Genomic DNA, 12,192 nt, shown 5'->3' on the forward strand with positions numbered 1-12,192 from the left:
TGTTCACTTAACCTCTTGCCGACCAGCCGCCGCAGTTGTACTGCGGCAACATGGCTCGGCTGCACAAATTGTCGTTATCTTATGTTGCTTCCTTCTTTGGCCACTAGGGGTGCGCATGTGCCCCTTGCTCACCCACGGAACCAATGCGGAGCCATTCTCTCAGGGCACATGGAGAATCGGGATCTGGGTGTATAAACACACAGTTTACGGTTCTCTGAGGGGAGAAGTGACAGATCATCTGTTCATACAGAGTATGAACAGCGATATCTCTCTTCCCCTACACAGTCTCCTCCCCCCTTCAGTGAGAACACACACTAGGGAACACAATTAACCCCTTGATCGCCCCCTAGTGTTAACCACTTCCCTGCCAGTGACATTTTTACAGTAATCAATGCATTTTTATAGCACTGATCGCTGTATAAATGCCAGTGGTCCCAAAAATGTGTCAAAATTGTTCGACGTGTCCGCCATAATGTCGCAGTCCCAATAAAAATTGCAGATCACCACCATTACTAGTAAAATAATAATAATAATAAAAATGCCATAAAACTATCTCCTATTTTGTAGATGCTATAACTTTTGTGCAAACCAATATACGCTTATTGAAAAAATGTTTTACCAAAAATATGTAGAAGAATACATATTGGCCTAAACTGAGGAAAAAAATAGTTTTTTATATATATTTTTGGGGAATATTTATAGCAAAAAGTAAAAAATATTGTATTATTTTTTTCAAAATTGTCGCTATTTTTTTGTTTATAGCGCTAAAAATTAAAAACGCAGAGGCGATCAAATACCACCAAAAGAAATCTCTATTTGTGGGAAAAAAGGACGTCAATTTTGTTTGGGTATAACGTCGCACGTCGCACGACAATTGTCAGTTAGAGCGATGCAGTGCCGAATTGCAAAAAGTTCTCTTGTCTGGAAGGGAGTAAAACCTTCCAGGGTTGAAGTGGTTAAATAGGTCGCAATGGATGGGCAGTACTGCCCTATGAATACAACAGGGGAAATCATTTTTACCTATTCGTGCTGCTTTCCGTTATAGCCACGGCATGTGGATATTCCCATCCCCATACAACTGTCTTTGTAGCTTGGAGGGGGGGAGGTTAGGTGTCAGTAAAGACGCAGCTCAACCATCTGATGTTACCACCCCCAAATGCAAATGTAAACTAAGAATTAAAGAAAAACTACTGCTATAGCTTTCCTGAAAACGACATTATTTACATGGAGATGAATACAGAAGTTCTTCTTCAAGTCGTTTTTCCTGACAAAGGAGTTACCACTTCCAACAACACTTGATTATAGGAGTTCTTTGGGTTTTACTGGGTGCTTCTAATTAATGTGAAAGTGAACATTAAAAGCGTTGTAGCATCAAGAGCGGTTCCCATGAAAATCTTATCTTCTGTGAAAATACAATTAAAGGCATAAAAAGAAAAATCCTTTTTACTCAGTTTGAACCCAGTTGCTGGACGACTAAGTTATTTTGGTAACAAAAATCAATGGCTGACTAACAGGTTTAACCTCATTTCCTACACAGGGACAAAATGTTTCCAGCTTTGATGTATTCATTTGTCTGAGATGCATTAAATATTAATGTTATAGCCTTTAATCCCATCCTAAGTTCCGTGGATGGCGACAGTAATTTGCAGAGGAGGCGTCTGACGAAATTTTGTGTTCAGAGACACCTGAACATTTAAAGGTAAAAAAAAAAAAAAAAAAAAATAGATATGTATTGGTAATTTTTTGTGAGCTATGCTGTTATACTAAATTCTATAATATATTTCAAAACATCAACCTCGTCCAGCTTTTTATGGTTCTTTTTTATTAACATATAGAAGACACATTCTGGGGAATTCAACTAAGCATTTACAAAACTTTTTTAGTGGCAGTTCCCTTTAAAACTGCCTGCGCCTAATTAAGGAAAGCATTCACGCCAGTTTTGGTAACAGTATCACCATGTGGGACAATTTCTGATATTTCCTATTCCTTCCAGAGGGTGATCGCTAAGAAATTAAAACAAAAATGTATTTATAATTTTTTTTTATATGTGCACATAAACTTAAAAACCAAAAAAATCTGCGCTAATAATTTTATATGTGCACATAAATTTAAAAACCAAAAACCTCTGTGCTAATTAACTCAAAAACCTACCTACAATGTGCGAAAAATATGTTATAAATCACAACTCAACATTAAATAAAATGTAAACGGAAAGCTGCCAACATAAATAGCTACATACAGATATTAATAATAATCTAAAACCATACATGTAAAACCCTATCCTCAGTGTTCATAAGCATGGGTAATGTTCCTTTAAATCCACAGTACACCACGTGCAATTTTTTTTTTTAAAGTCTCAAAAAAAGGTCCCTTTTATATTCTAAATAATAAAGTGATAAAATGTCCACAAGTTTGCCTGTGAAAACAAAAGTTCCAAATTCTCATGTGCCAGGATGTGAGCAAACCAATCCAGCCGCCACCACCAACACCAGAAAAGATAGCCAAACTCATACCCTGCAATATGAACCCTATATCCAGGGCTGTTGTTGGAAATCACAGGGCTCCGTACAGCCTACCTGACAGGGCCCCCCCCCCTAAAAAAATATCAAAACAGCATTTTCGCTAAAGATGCACAAAAATCATTATTAGCAGACATGAACACAACGTAACATAGAAACTTACGGGGGGACAGGAGGGTACAGTATGAGGGGGGCAAAAGGGCACAGTACAAGGGGGGCAGGAGGGCAGAGTACAGCAGTTAGGAGGGTACAGTAAAGAAGGGCACAGTAGGCGGACGTGAAGGTACAGTACGGGGAGGGTTGGAGGGCACAGTATGGGGGGGCAGGAAGGTAAATTATGGGGGCGAGGGCACAGTACAGTGGTTAGGAGGGTACAGTACAGGGGAGAGCAGGAGGACACAGTAGAAGGGGAATATAGCGGCATTAATGTATAGAACAGATTTGGTCTCCTCAAGAAGAGGTGTGCAGGGAAGCTGCTGTCACCAATCCAGAGTTTCTGGCTCTCTTCTGGTGCTTTGCCGGGGGGGGGGGGGGGGGGGGTTAAGTACGAACTCTGAGGTAGAGCATTTTAGTATTGCTGCTTGTGTGGGTGGGATGTGTACTGGGTCAATCACATGGAATGAATAGGAGAGGGTCAGCAGGGATTGGTGCAGTACACATCCCACCCACAAAATGGGGGGGGGGGGGTGGAGATGGGAATTATGGGGTAGGAGAGAAGGAGGAAGACGGGGAAAAAAGTGGGGTGGGTAGGAGTCTATTGTGTAGTAAAGAGACAATGTTGGGGGATGTGCAGGGGATTCCAGCCATCTGCAGAGTTTGTGTATGCAGGGACACATACCTGCTTGAGGGTGAAATGTCTCCAAAGAAGAAGGGGGGAGTGGGGGAAGTGAACTGGAGGGACTATTGTTGGGAAAGTGTTAGGAAAATAATTCCAGACAGCTGAGGAAGAGGCTGTAAATTAGCAGAGCTGCTAGATGTTTGCAAATCGGCTGGGAGAAGGGAACAAGGGATAACATAGATCAAACAAATGAAGAGAGAGAGGCAGTGTGAAAAGCAGAGATAGATCTGTGTGAGGATCAAAGGGTGCAGGACAGGATAGTGGTTGAGGCAGGGAGGAAAAGAGCCATGAAGACAGCTTGACATGAGACAGAGAACAGAACTGACCTGTACAAAAGAGCTGGCCAAAATGAGGGGAACTGTTGCCGCTTGCCACAAAACTTCTGGGAGGAAACTTCAAGAACCCCTCTTGCACCTAAGACCCCTGGGCAGTTCCCAGAGGTTCCTGTGAGTTAAGAGGAAGGGACTGGTAAATTAAATATTTACCAGCCCCTTCCCCCACTCCCCATACTGACACTGACACATCCCCTCTGTTTTCGGGGAGAGGAAAACAAGCAGCACTGTGGAGCGGGCGGGGGGGGGCAGGCACCCATGGGGGGATCATATGTAGCCAGGACAGGGGGGTGGGTCGGTGTGGTGATTACAGAAACAATGCCTTGTGTGTCTCTCCTTCTAGCACCTGAGTGCCCACAGAAGGGAGAGAAGCCAGCTCTCAGCTGCTGGAAGGAAAAACATGCAGGGCATTGTTTCTGTAATTGAAACACCACACCGATCCACCTCGCTGTCCCTATGTGTGTTCAGGCACCATACAGGAGGACTGGTGGCCCCCCTATCAGCGGCCCTGCCTATATCAAAAAAAGGTCAAAAAGCGTACCATTCCACGCTCCTTCCTGATCGAGGCCCACTCAGATGTCTTTCCCAGGATCTCATGGACAACTGGCAGGACACACATGGATGGTTTCCAAGGCATACGTACATCCGACAACACAGGACCCTGGGATTGCAGGTATCCAGTTACTCAGGACACTACATTTCATCCCTAATTGGACAATATAATTAAAAAGGAAGCACACTGCACAGAGCATAATATGGTTTAAAAACTGCTATTTAATCTTAGTCTTATCTACGCTTTCAATAAATGTCTGCAAAATCAGCAAACATTAAATAATGCTTGTGATATACAAAATGGCGCTATCGGCATCAGTAACCAGCGTGCATGTGCAAAAGCATAATAATATCAGACACCGTGCCCCGCCTGCCCAACGCAGCATCTCATTACAAAAAACATCTTCATGAGAAATAGAAGCGCTTAAAGACTTAAAGAGGCCACAATACTCCAAATACGGATTAACTGTTAGTACAGATTACATCTTGAGTTTAAGTGTCCAAGACTGATGAAAAAAACTTCAATTAATCAGAAAGTATTCAGAATGGCCTCATTCAGGGGAGGCAGTCCTGGGGAGAGGGAACTAAGCACCTGATGGGGAACTAGGAGACTATGGATCAGACAGTGAGATACTGTAACTTGGAGTTACAATAATCTGCGCCCCTGAACTTTTTCATCATAAGGGAACGTTAACCAATAAGATTCACCATTTTGGATGAAGTCGCTTACGCATTTCTTTCTTATCAGTGTCTGTGAAGTTATAAAAAAAAAATAATGGGGCCAGAGCAATGTTTTGTCCTGTAGCAACTTTTGTATATTATGTTTTGTAAGCCAATAACTGACGTATTTAAAGGTAGGTTTTGTCATGATTGTTAAACATGCATATCAACTTGTTGATAAGGCTTTTCATATACATGGCTTTACACCCTATACAGGTGTGGTTTTTAATTCTCCGAATTGACAAAATTATTTTGGATTAGGTAATCTAAGATATTTGTTAATTGGATTTTGTCTGTATATAAAGGGTCCATCTCGTATAAGATTCATACTTGCTTTCTTGTATCAGAACTCTTTTCTTTCTTTAGGCCCCTTTAAAATGGGGTGGACTCAATCAAGTGGATCCGCCTGCTCAGTACGGGATCTCTCCGCTGATCCCCACTAATCGGGCAGATGGCAAGTCCGTGTCCGCTCCGCTATGCATAGCAGACACAGCCCGCTGTTCTCTCTGGGGAAGTCAGATGGAAACGGACCGCCTGTCCATTTCCATCCGACTGTCATCATATCCGCCAGATGGATGGGAACAGATCCCCATCCATCTGTTTTTAGTGGACCCGATCGGATGCCAGCTGGTGTCAGTGGACATCTGCCACTCCCTAAAGAACATTGGATGGTCCGATCAAGTCCGCCTTAAAAACTGTCAGGCGGACCCAATTGGTCCATCAGTTTAAAAGGGGCCTTATGTTGGCTACAGATAGTGATGGACGAACTTCCGACGGGACGTTTCGCGAACGCGAAACGCGAACGGACACAAACGTTCGCGAAAACGACCGTTCGCCGCGGGCTCCATTGACTTCAATGGGAGGCGAATTTCGCAAACCTTTAGGTCGAATTTGCGGCCACGGGGTAATTATTAGGGGGTAGCACGTAGTCCCACCACCTGGACAATAGCATAATACATGTATGAGGTGAATTTGGGATCGATAACTACAAGCATTTTTTTTTTATTTGGGAAATTGTTCTGACAATTCAGGACTATGGAGCTAATGAAGGCAATGGAGGAGAGGGAAGGTCAGGGACCAGGGTAGGCAAACAAGAGGGTGCAGGAGATACAGAGCACTGACAGCAGCACCGTAATACAGAGCACTGACATCAGCACCGTGACATACAGCGCTGACAGCAGCTCCGTGACATACAGCGCTGACAGCAGCTCCGTGACATACAGCGCTGACAGCAGCTCCGTGACATACAGCGCTGACAGCAGCTCCGTGACATACAGCGCTGACAGCAGCTCCGTGACATACAGCGCTGACAGCAGCACCGTGACATACAGCGCTGACAGCAGCTCCGTGACATACAGCGCTGACAGCAGCTCCGTGACATACAGCGCTGACAGCAGCTCCGTGACATACAGCACTGACAGCAGCTCCGTGACATACAGCGCTGACAGCAGCTCCGTGACATACAGCGCTGACAGCAGCACCGTGACATACAGCGCTGACAGCAGCTCCGTGACATACAGCGCTGACAGCAGCTCCGTGACATACAGCGCTGACAGCAGCTCCGTGACATACAGCGCTGACAGCAGCTCCGTGACATACAGCGCTGACAGCAGCTCCGTGACATACAGCGCTGACAGCAGCTCCGTGACATACAGCGCTGACAGCAGCTCCGTGACATACAGCGCTGACAGCAGCTCCGTGACATACAGCGCTGACAGCAGCTCCGTGACATACAGCGCTGACAGCAGCTCCGTGACATACAGCGCTGACAGCAGCTCCGTGACATACAGCGCTGACAGCAGCACCGTAAGCAGCCCCAGGAGGAAGTCAGCACAGCACAGGGATGGTGTGATCCCCTCATAATAAGAACCCCCAGGAGGAAGTCAGCACAGCACAGGGATGGTGGGAGCCCCTCATAATAAGAACACCCAGGAGGAAGTCAGCACAGCACAGGGATGGTGGGAACCCCTCATAATAAGCAGCCCCAGTAGAAATATGACACCGCTCAACCTCTTCAAAGAGGAGGGTAGGGGCATATAGTACGGTGTGCTTTTTTGGGTCAGGGAAGTGAGCCAAATGAATTAAGAAGGTCTGTGTGCTTGATTCCAAAAATTGTTTATAGACATATACATGGTCTACTGATCACATGTGTTGAATTCCTCCGAGATCCATGCCTCATTCATTTTTAGAAATGTGAGGTAGTTAACACTGTGGTGAGCTAGGCGAGTACGCTTATCGGTCACAATCCCCCCTGCTGCGCTGAACGTCCTTTCGGACAGGACACTGGATGAGGGGCAAGCCAACAGTTCGATTGCAAATTGGGCAAGCTCTGGCCAGAGGTCAAGCCTGCCCACCCAGTAGTCTAGGGGTTCATCACTCCTCAGAGCGTCCACATCGGCCGTTAACCCAATGTAGTCGGACACCTGACGGTCTAGGCGTTCCCTGATGCTGGATCCGGATGACACCTGTCGATGGGTCGGCTGAAAGAATGACCTCATATCCGAAGTCACCAACACATCTTCAAACCGGCCTCTTCTTGCAGGCGCTGTTGGATTGGTACCCGCAAATCCTTCTCTGGGAGTGGGAATTGCTCCTCTGCCAGCGCACGCAAAAGCAGAATGCAGCATTTCTCGAAGCAAGGCCTGGAAGTGCTGCATTCTGACAGCCCTCTGCGACGGCGGTAACATTTCCGCCATTTTGTGTTTGTACCGGGGGTCTAAGTACGTTGCCACCCAGTACTGGTCCTTGACCCTCATGCTTTTTATACGGGGGTCCCTATTAAAACACTGGAGCATGAAGGCCCCCATTTGCACTAAAGTGGAAGCGGTGTGGTGGCCTGGCTCCTGCTCATCATCCAGGATAATGTCGTCCTCTTCATTCTCCTCTCCCCATCCTCGCACAACAGGGATCCCAGAAAGGTTTAAAGCATGCTCTTCTTGCTCCTGCTCATCCGCCCCGGCACCATCCTCCTCTGACTCCTCATCAGACTCCTGTTGTTGACTTGTCTCAGATAGAGTAGCCCCCCCTGGGAATTCATCCAGCATTGCGACTTCCTCATCTTCCCGCTCCTGCTCCTCCACAGCCTGATCAATGACACGACGCAATGCACGCTCCAGAAAGAAGGCATAAGGTACCATGTCACTGATGGCGCCATGGCTGCGACTGACCAGTTTGGTGATCTCCTCAAATGGCCGCAGAAGTCTGCATGTGTCGCGCATGAGCAGCCACTGGCGCGGTGAAAAAAAACCCAGCTCCCCAGAACCGTTTCTTTCGCAGAGTTCATACAGGTAGACGTTAACTGCACGTTTCTGCTGGAGCAGCCTATCAAGCATATAGAAGGTTGAGTTCCATCGCGTCGGGCAATCGCAAATAAGACGTCTGACCGGCAGATGGTGTCGCCGCTGAATGTCAGCAAGGCGAGCCATGGCCGTGTAAGATCTTCTGAAATGGGCCGAGATTTTCCTTGCCTGCCGCAAGATGTCCTGGACCCCAGGGTATTTGACAAGGAATCGCTGCACGACCAAGTTTAAGACGTGTGCCATGCACGGCACGTGCGTGATTTTGCCCTGTTTCAATGCGCTAAGCAGATTGGCACCGTTGTCACACACCACTTTACCAACTGTCAAATTGAGCGGTGTTAGCCACTCATCTGCCTGTGAACGCAAAGCTGAAAGGAGTGCCGGGCCAGTGTGGCTCTTTGCTTCCAGGCACAACAGACGCAGCACGGCATGGCAACGTCTCACCTGGCATGTGGAATAGGTTCTGGGGAGCTTGGGCGGTGCAGTGGAAGAGACGCTAGCAGCGGAAAAGGAGGAGGCAGCTGAGGAGGAGAGGGAGGAGGATGGAGTAGGAGGAGGAGAAGAAGAGTCAGGCCTGCATGCAATCCGTGGCGGTAAAACCAAATCTACACGGGTGCCACGGGTTACATGCTTGACGGCCGTCAGAAGGTTCACCCAGTGGGCAGTAAAACTGATATACCTTCCCTGCCCGTGTTTGCTAGACCACGTGTCTGTGGTCAGATGTATCTTGGCACCGACACTGTGTGCCAGAGATACATTCACTTGCCGCTGAACATGGCCATATAGCTCTGGGATGCCCTTCTCTGAGAAATACTTCCTTCCTGGGACCTTCCATTGTGGTGTTCCAATGGCCACAAATTTGCGAAAGGCCTCCGAGTCCACCAGTTTATATGGCAGTAGTTGGCGGGCTATGAGTTCTGACAAGCCAGCCGCCAACCGTTGGGCAAGAGGGTTATCCGGCGTCATCATTTTTTTACGCTCAAACATTAGGCCCACGGAAGCCTGCCTTTTTGCAGAAAAATGTGAGCTTGGCGTGATGGAAGGTGGAGTGGAGGACAATTGTGAGGAGAGAGGAGAAGGAGAAGTAGAAGACGAGGCTGGACGGTGAGAGCCTGCAGTGTGGCTTTGTGTGTTCCGTTGCTCCCACTGGGCTCGGTGATGGCTGCTCATGTGCCTTCTTAAGGCGGTCGTCCCTAGGTGAGTATTGGGCTTACCGCGACTAACGCGTTGACTGCAAAGATTGCAGATGGCAACGCTATTGTCAGCAGCGGACACGTTAAAAAAAGCCCACACTGCGGAGCCATGTGCCGGTGTCCTGGGAGCGCCAGATGTGACCGTACATGGTCGATGACTCGCTCCTGATACATTTGCAGTCTGCTTTGTCCCTGCTGTGCAATGTAAGTCATTGCTGCTTCTCCTCCCTATCTGCTGGTCCATATCTCCCTCTGAACTCCCCTCCTCTTCCTCTCTTGTGGGCACCCACGTGACATCACTAGACACGTCATCATCAACGTCACCTTCCCCACCGCTATAAGTAGAGTAGGCAGCAACACCGGGGACCAACCTCCTCCTTGGGCTGATCTGGGTACTGGCGTCAGACTGCTGAGTAGCGCTTGTTGCTACCTCCTCTTCCTGATCCAATACCAAGAGTGGCTGCGCATCAGAAATGTCCTCTTGATATGGATCGGAAAATAATTCCAGTGACTCAAGCGGAAGGTATGTGGTGGTGGTGGTGGTGGTCGTGTTGTTGGTGGTAGTGTCTTTGGGGGTGCACATAGCAGAGAGTGAAGAAGAGGGTGCAGATCGAGAGGATGAGGAGGGTGCAGAAGAGTAAGGCTGAGCGAGCCACTCAACCAAGTCTGGTGCATCCTTTAAAGTAATTGAACGCACCTTCTGCAACTTCCCACTTTGGCTCAAGCCTGTTGCTCCTGCCCTACCCCTACCACCCCTGCGGAAGGGCCTGCCTCTTCCTCTGCATGTCATTTTTTAAATGACCCTGTGACAAAACTCTTAGTCCCTATACCGCTGAAGGACTGCTGCAGTATAGGTGAGCGGTCAGCAGTGGTGCACGTCAACCCTATCTATTGTGGACCTATAGCGGTCCTTACAGAACAGCAGACTGTACCGCACTCAAGCCTATGTACCGTAGCACCCTATACCAAGTTACCAGTCCTTATAAGAACTTTTGTGGACCAAGCAGGTTGTGTATTAGTGTTTAGCAGACTGTACGTCAGTCCCTATACCGCTGAAGGACTGCTGCAGTATAGGGCAGCGGTCAGCAGTGGTGCACGTCAACCCTATCTATTGTGGACCGATAGCGGTCCTTACAGAACAGCAGACTGTACCGCACTCAAGCCTATGTACCGTAGCACCCTATACCAAGTTACCAGTCCTTATAAGAACTTTTGTGGACCAAGCAGGTTGTGTATTAGTGTTTAGCAGACTGTACGTCAGTCCCTATACCGCTGAAGGACTGCTGCAGTATAGGGCAGCGGTCAGCAGTGGTGCACGTCAACCCTATCTATTGTGGACCGATAGCGGTCCTTACAGAACAGCAGACTGTACCGCACTCAAGCCTATGTACCGTAGCACCCTATACCAAGTTACCAGTCCTTATAAGAACTTTTGTGGAACAAGCAGGTTGTGTGTTAGTGATTAGCAGACTGTACGTCAGTCCCTATACCGCTGAAGGACTGCTGCAGTATAGGTGAGCGGTCAGCAGTGGTGCACGTCAACCCTATCTATTGTGGACCGATAGCGGTCCTTACAGAACAGCAGACTGTACCGCACTCAAGCCTATGTACCGTAGCACCCTATACCAAGTTACCAGTCCTTATAAGAACTTTTGTGGAACAAGCAGGTTGTGTGTTAGTGATTAGCAGACTGTACGTCAGTCCCTATACCGCTGAAGGACTGCTGCAGTATAGGTGAGCGGTCAGCAGTGGTGCACGTCAACCCTATCTATTGTGGACCGATAGCGGTCCTTACAGAACAGCAGACTGTACCGCACTCAAGCCTATGTACCGTAGCACCCTATACCAAGTTACCAGTCCTTATAAGAACTTTTGTGGACCAAGCAGGTTGTGTATTAGTGTTTAGCAGACTGTACGTCAGTCCCTATACCGCTGAAGGACTGCTGCAGTATAGGGCAGCGGTCAGCAGTGGTGCACGTCAACCCTATCTATTGTGGACCGATAGCGGTCCTTACAGAACAGCAGACTGTACCGCACTCAAGCCTATGTACCGTAGCACCCTATACCAAGTTACCAGTCCTTATAAGAACTTTTGTGGAACAAGCAGGTTGTGTGTTAGTGATTAGCAGACTGTACGTCAGTCCCTATACCGCTGAAGGACTGCTGCAGTATAGGGCAGCGGTCAGCAGTGGTGCACGTCAACCCTATCTATTGTGGACCGATAGCGGTCCTTACAGAACAGCAGACTGTACCGCACTCAAGCCTATGTACCGTAGCACCCTATACCAAGTTACCAGTCCTTATAAGAACTTTTGTGGAACAAGCAGGTTGTGTGTTAGTGATTAGCAGACTGTACGTCAGTCCCTATACCGCTGAAGGACTGCTGCAGTATAGGTGAGCGGTCAGCAGTGGTGCACGTCAACCCTATCTATTGTGGACCGATAGCGGTCCTTACAGAACAGCAGACTGTACCGCACTCAAGCCTATGTACCGTAGCACCCTATACCAAGTTACCAGTCCTTATAAGAACTTTTGTGGACCAAGCAGGTTGTGTATTAGTGTTTAGCAGACTGTACGTCAGTCCCTATACCGCTGAAGGACTGCTGCAGTATAGGGCAGCGGTCAGCAGTGGTGCACGTCAACCCTATCTATTGTGGACCGATAGCGGTCCTTACAGAACAGCAGACTGTACCGCACTCAAGCCTATGTACCGTAGCACCCTATACCAAGTTACCAGTC

The sequence above is a fragment of the Lithobates pipiens genome, unplaced genomic scaffold (assembly GCF_037356315.1).
Source record: "Lithobates pipiens isolate NorthernLeopardFrog02 unplaced genomic scaffold, aLitPip1_a1.2 Scaffold_16, whole genome shotgun sequence".
Lineage (NCBI taxonomy): Eukaryota > Metazoa > Chordata > Amphibia > Anura > Ranidae > Lithobates > Lithobates pipiens.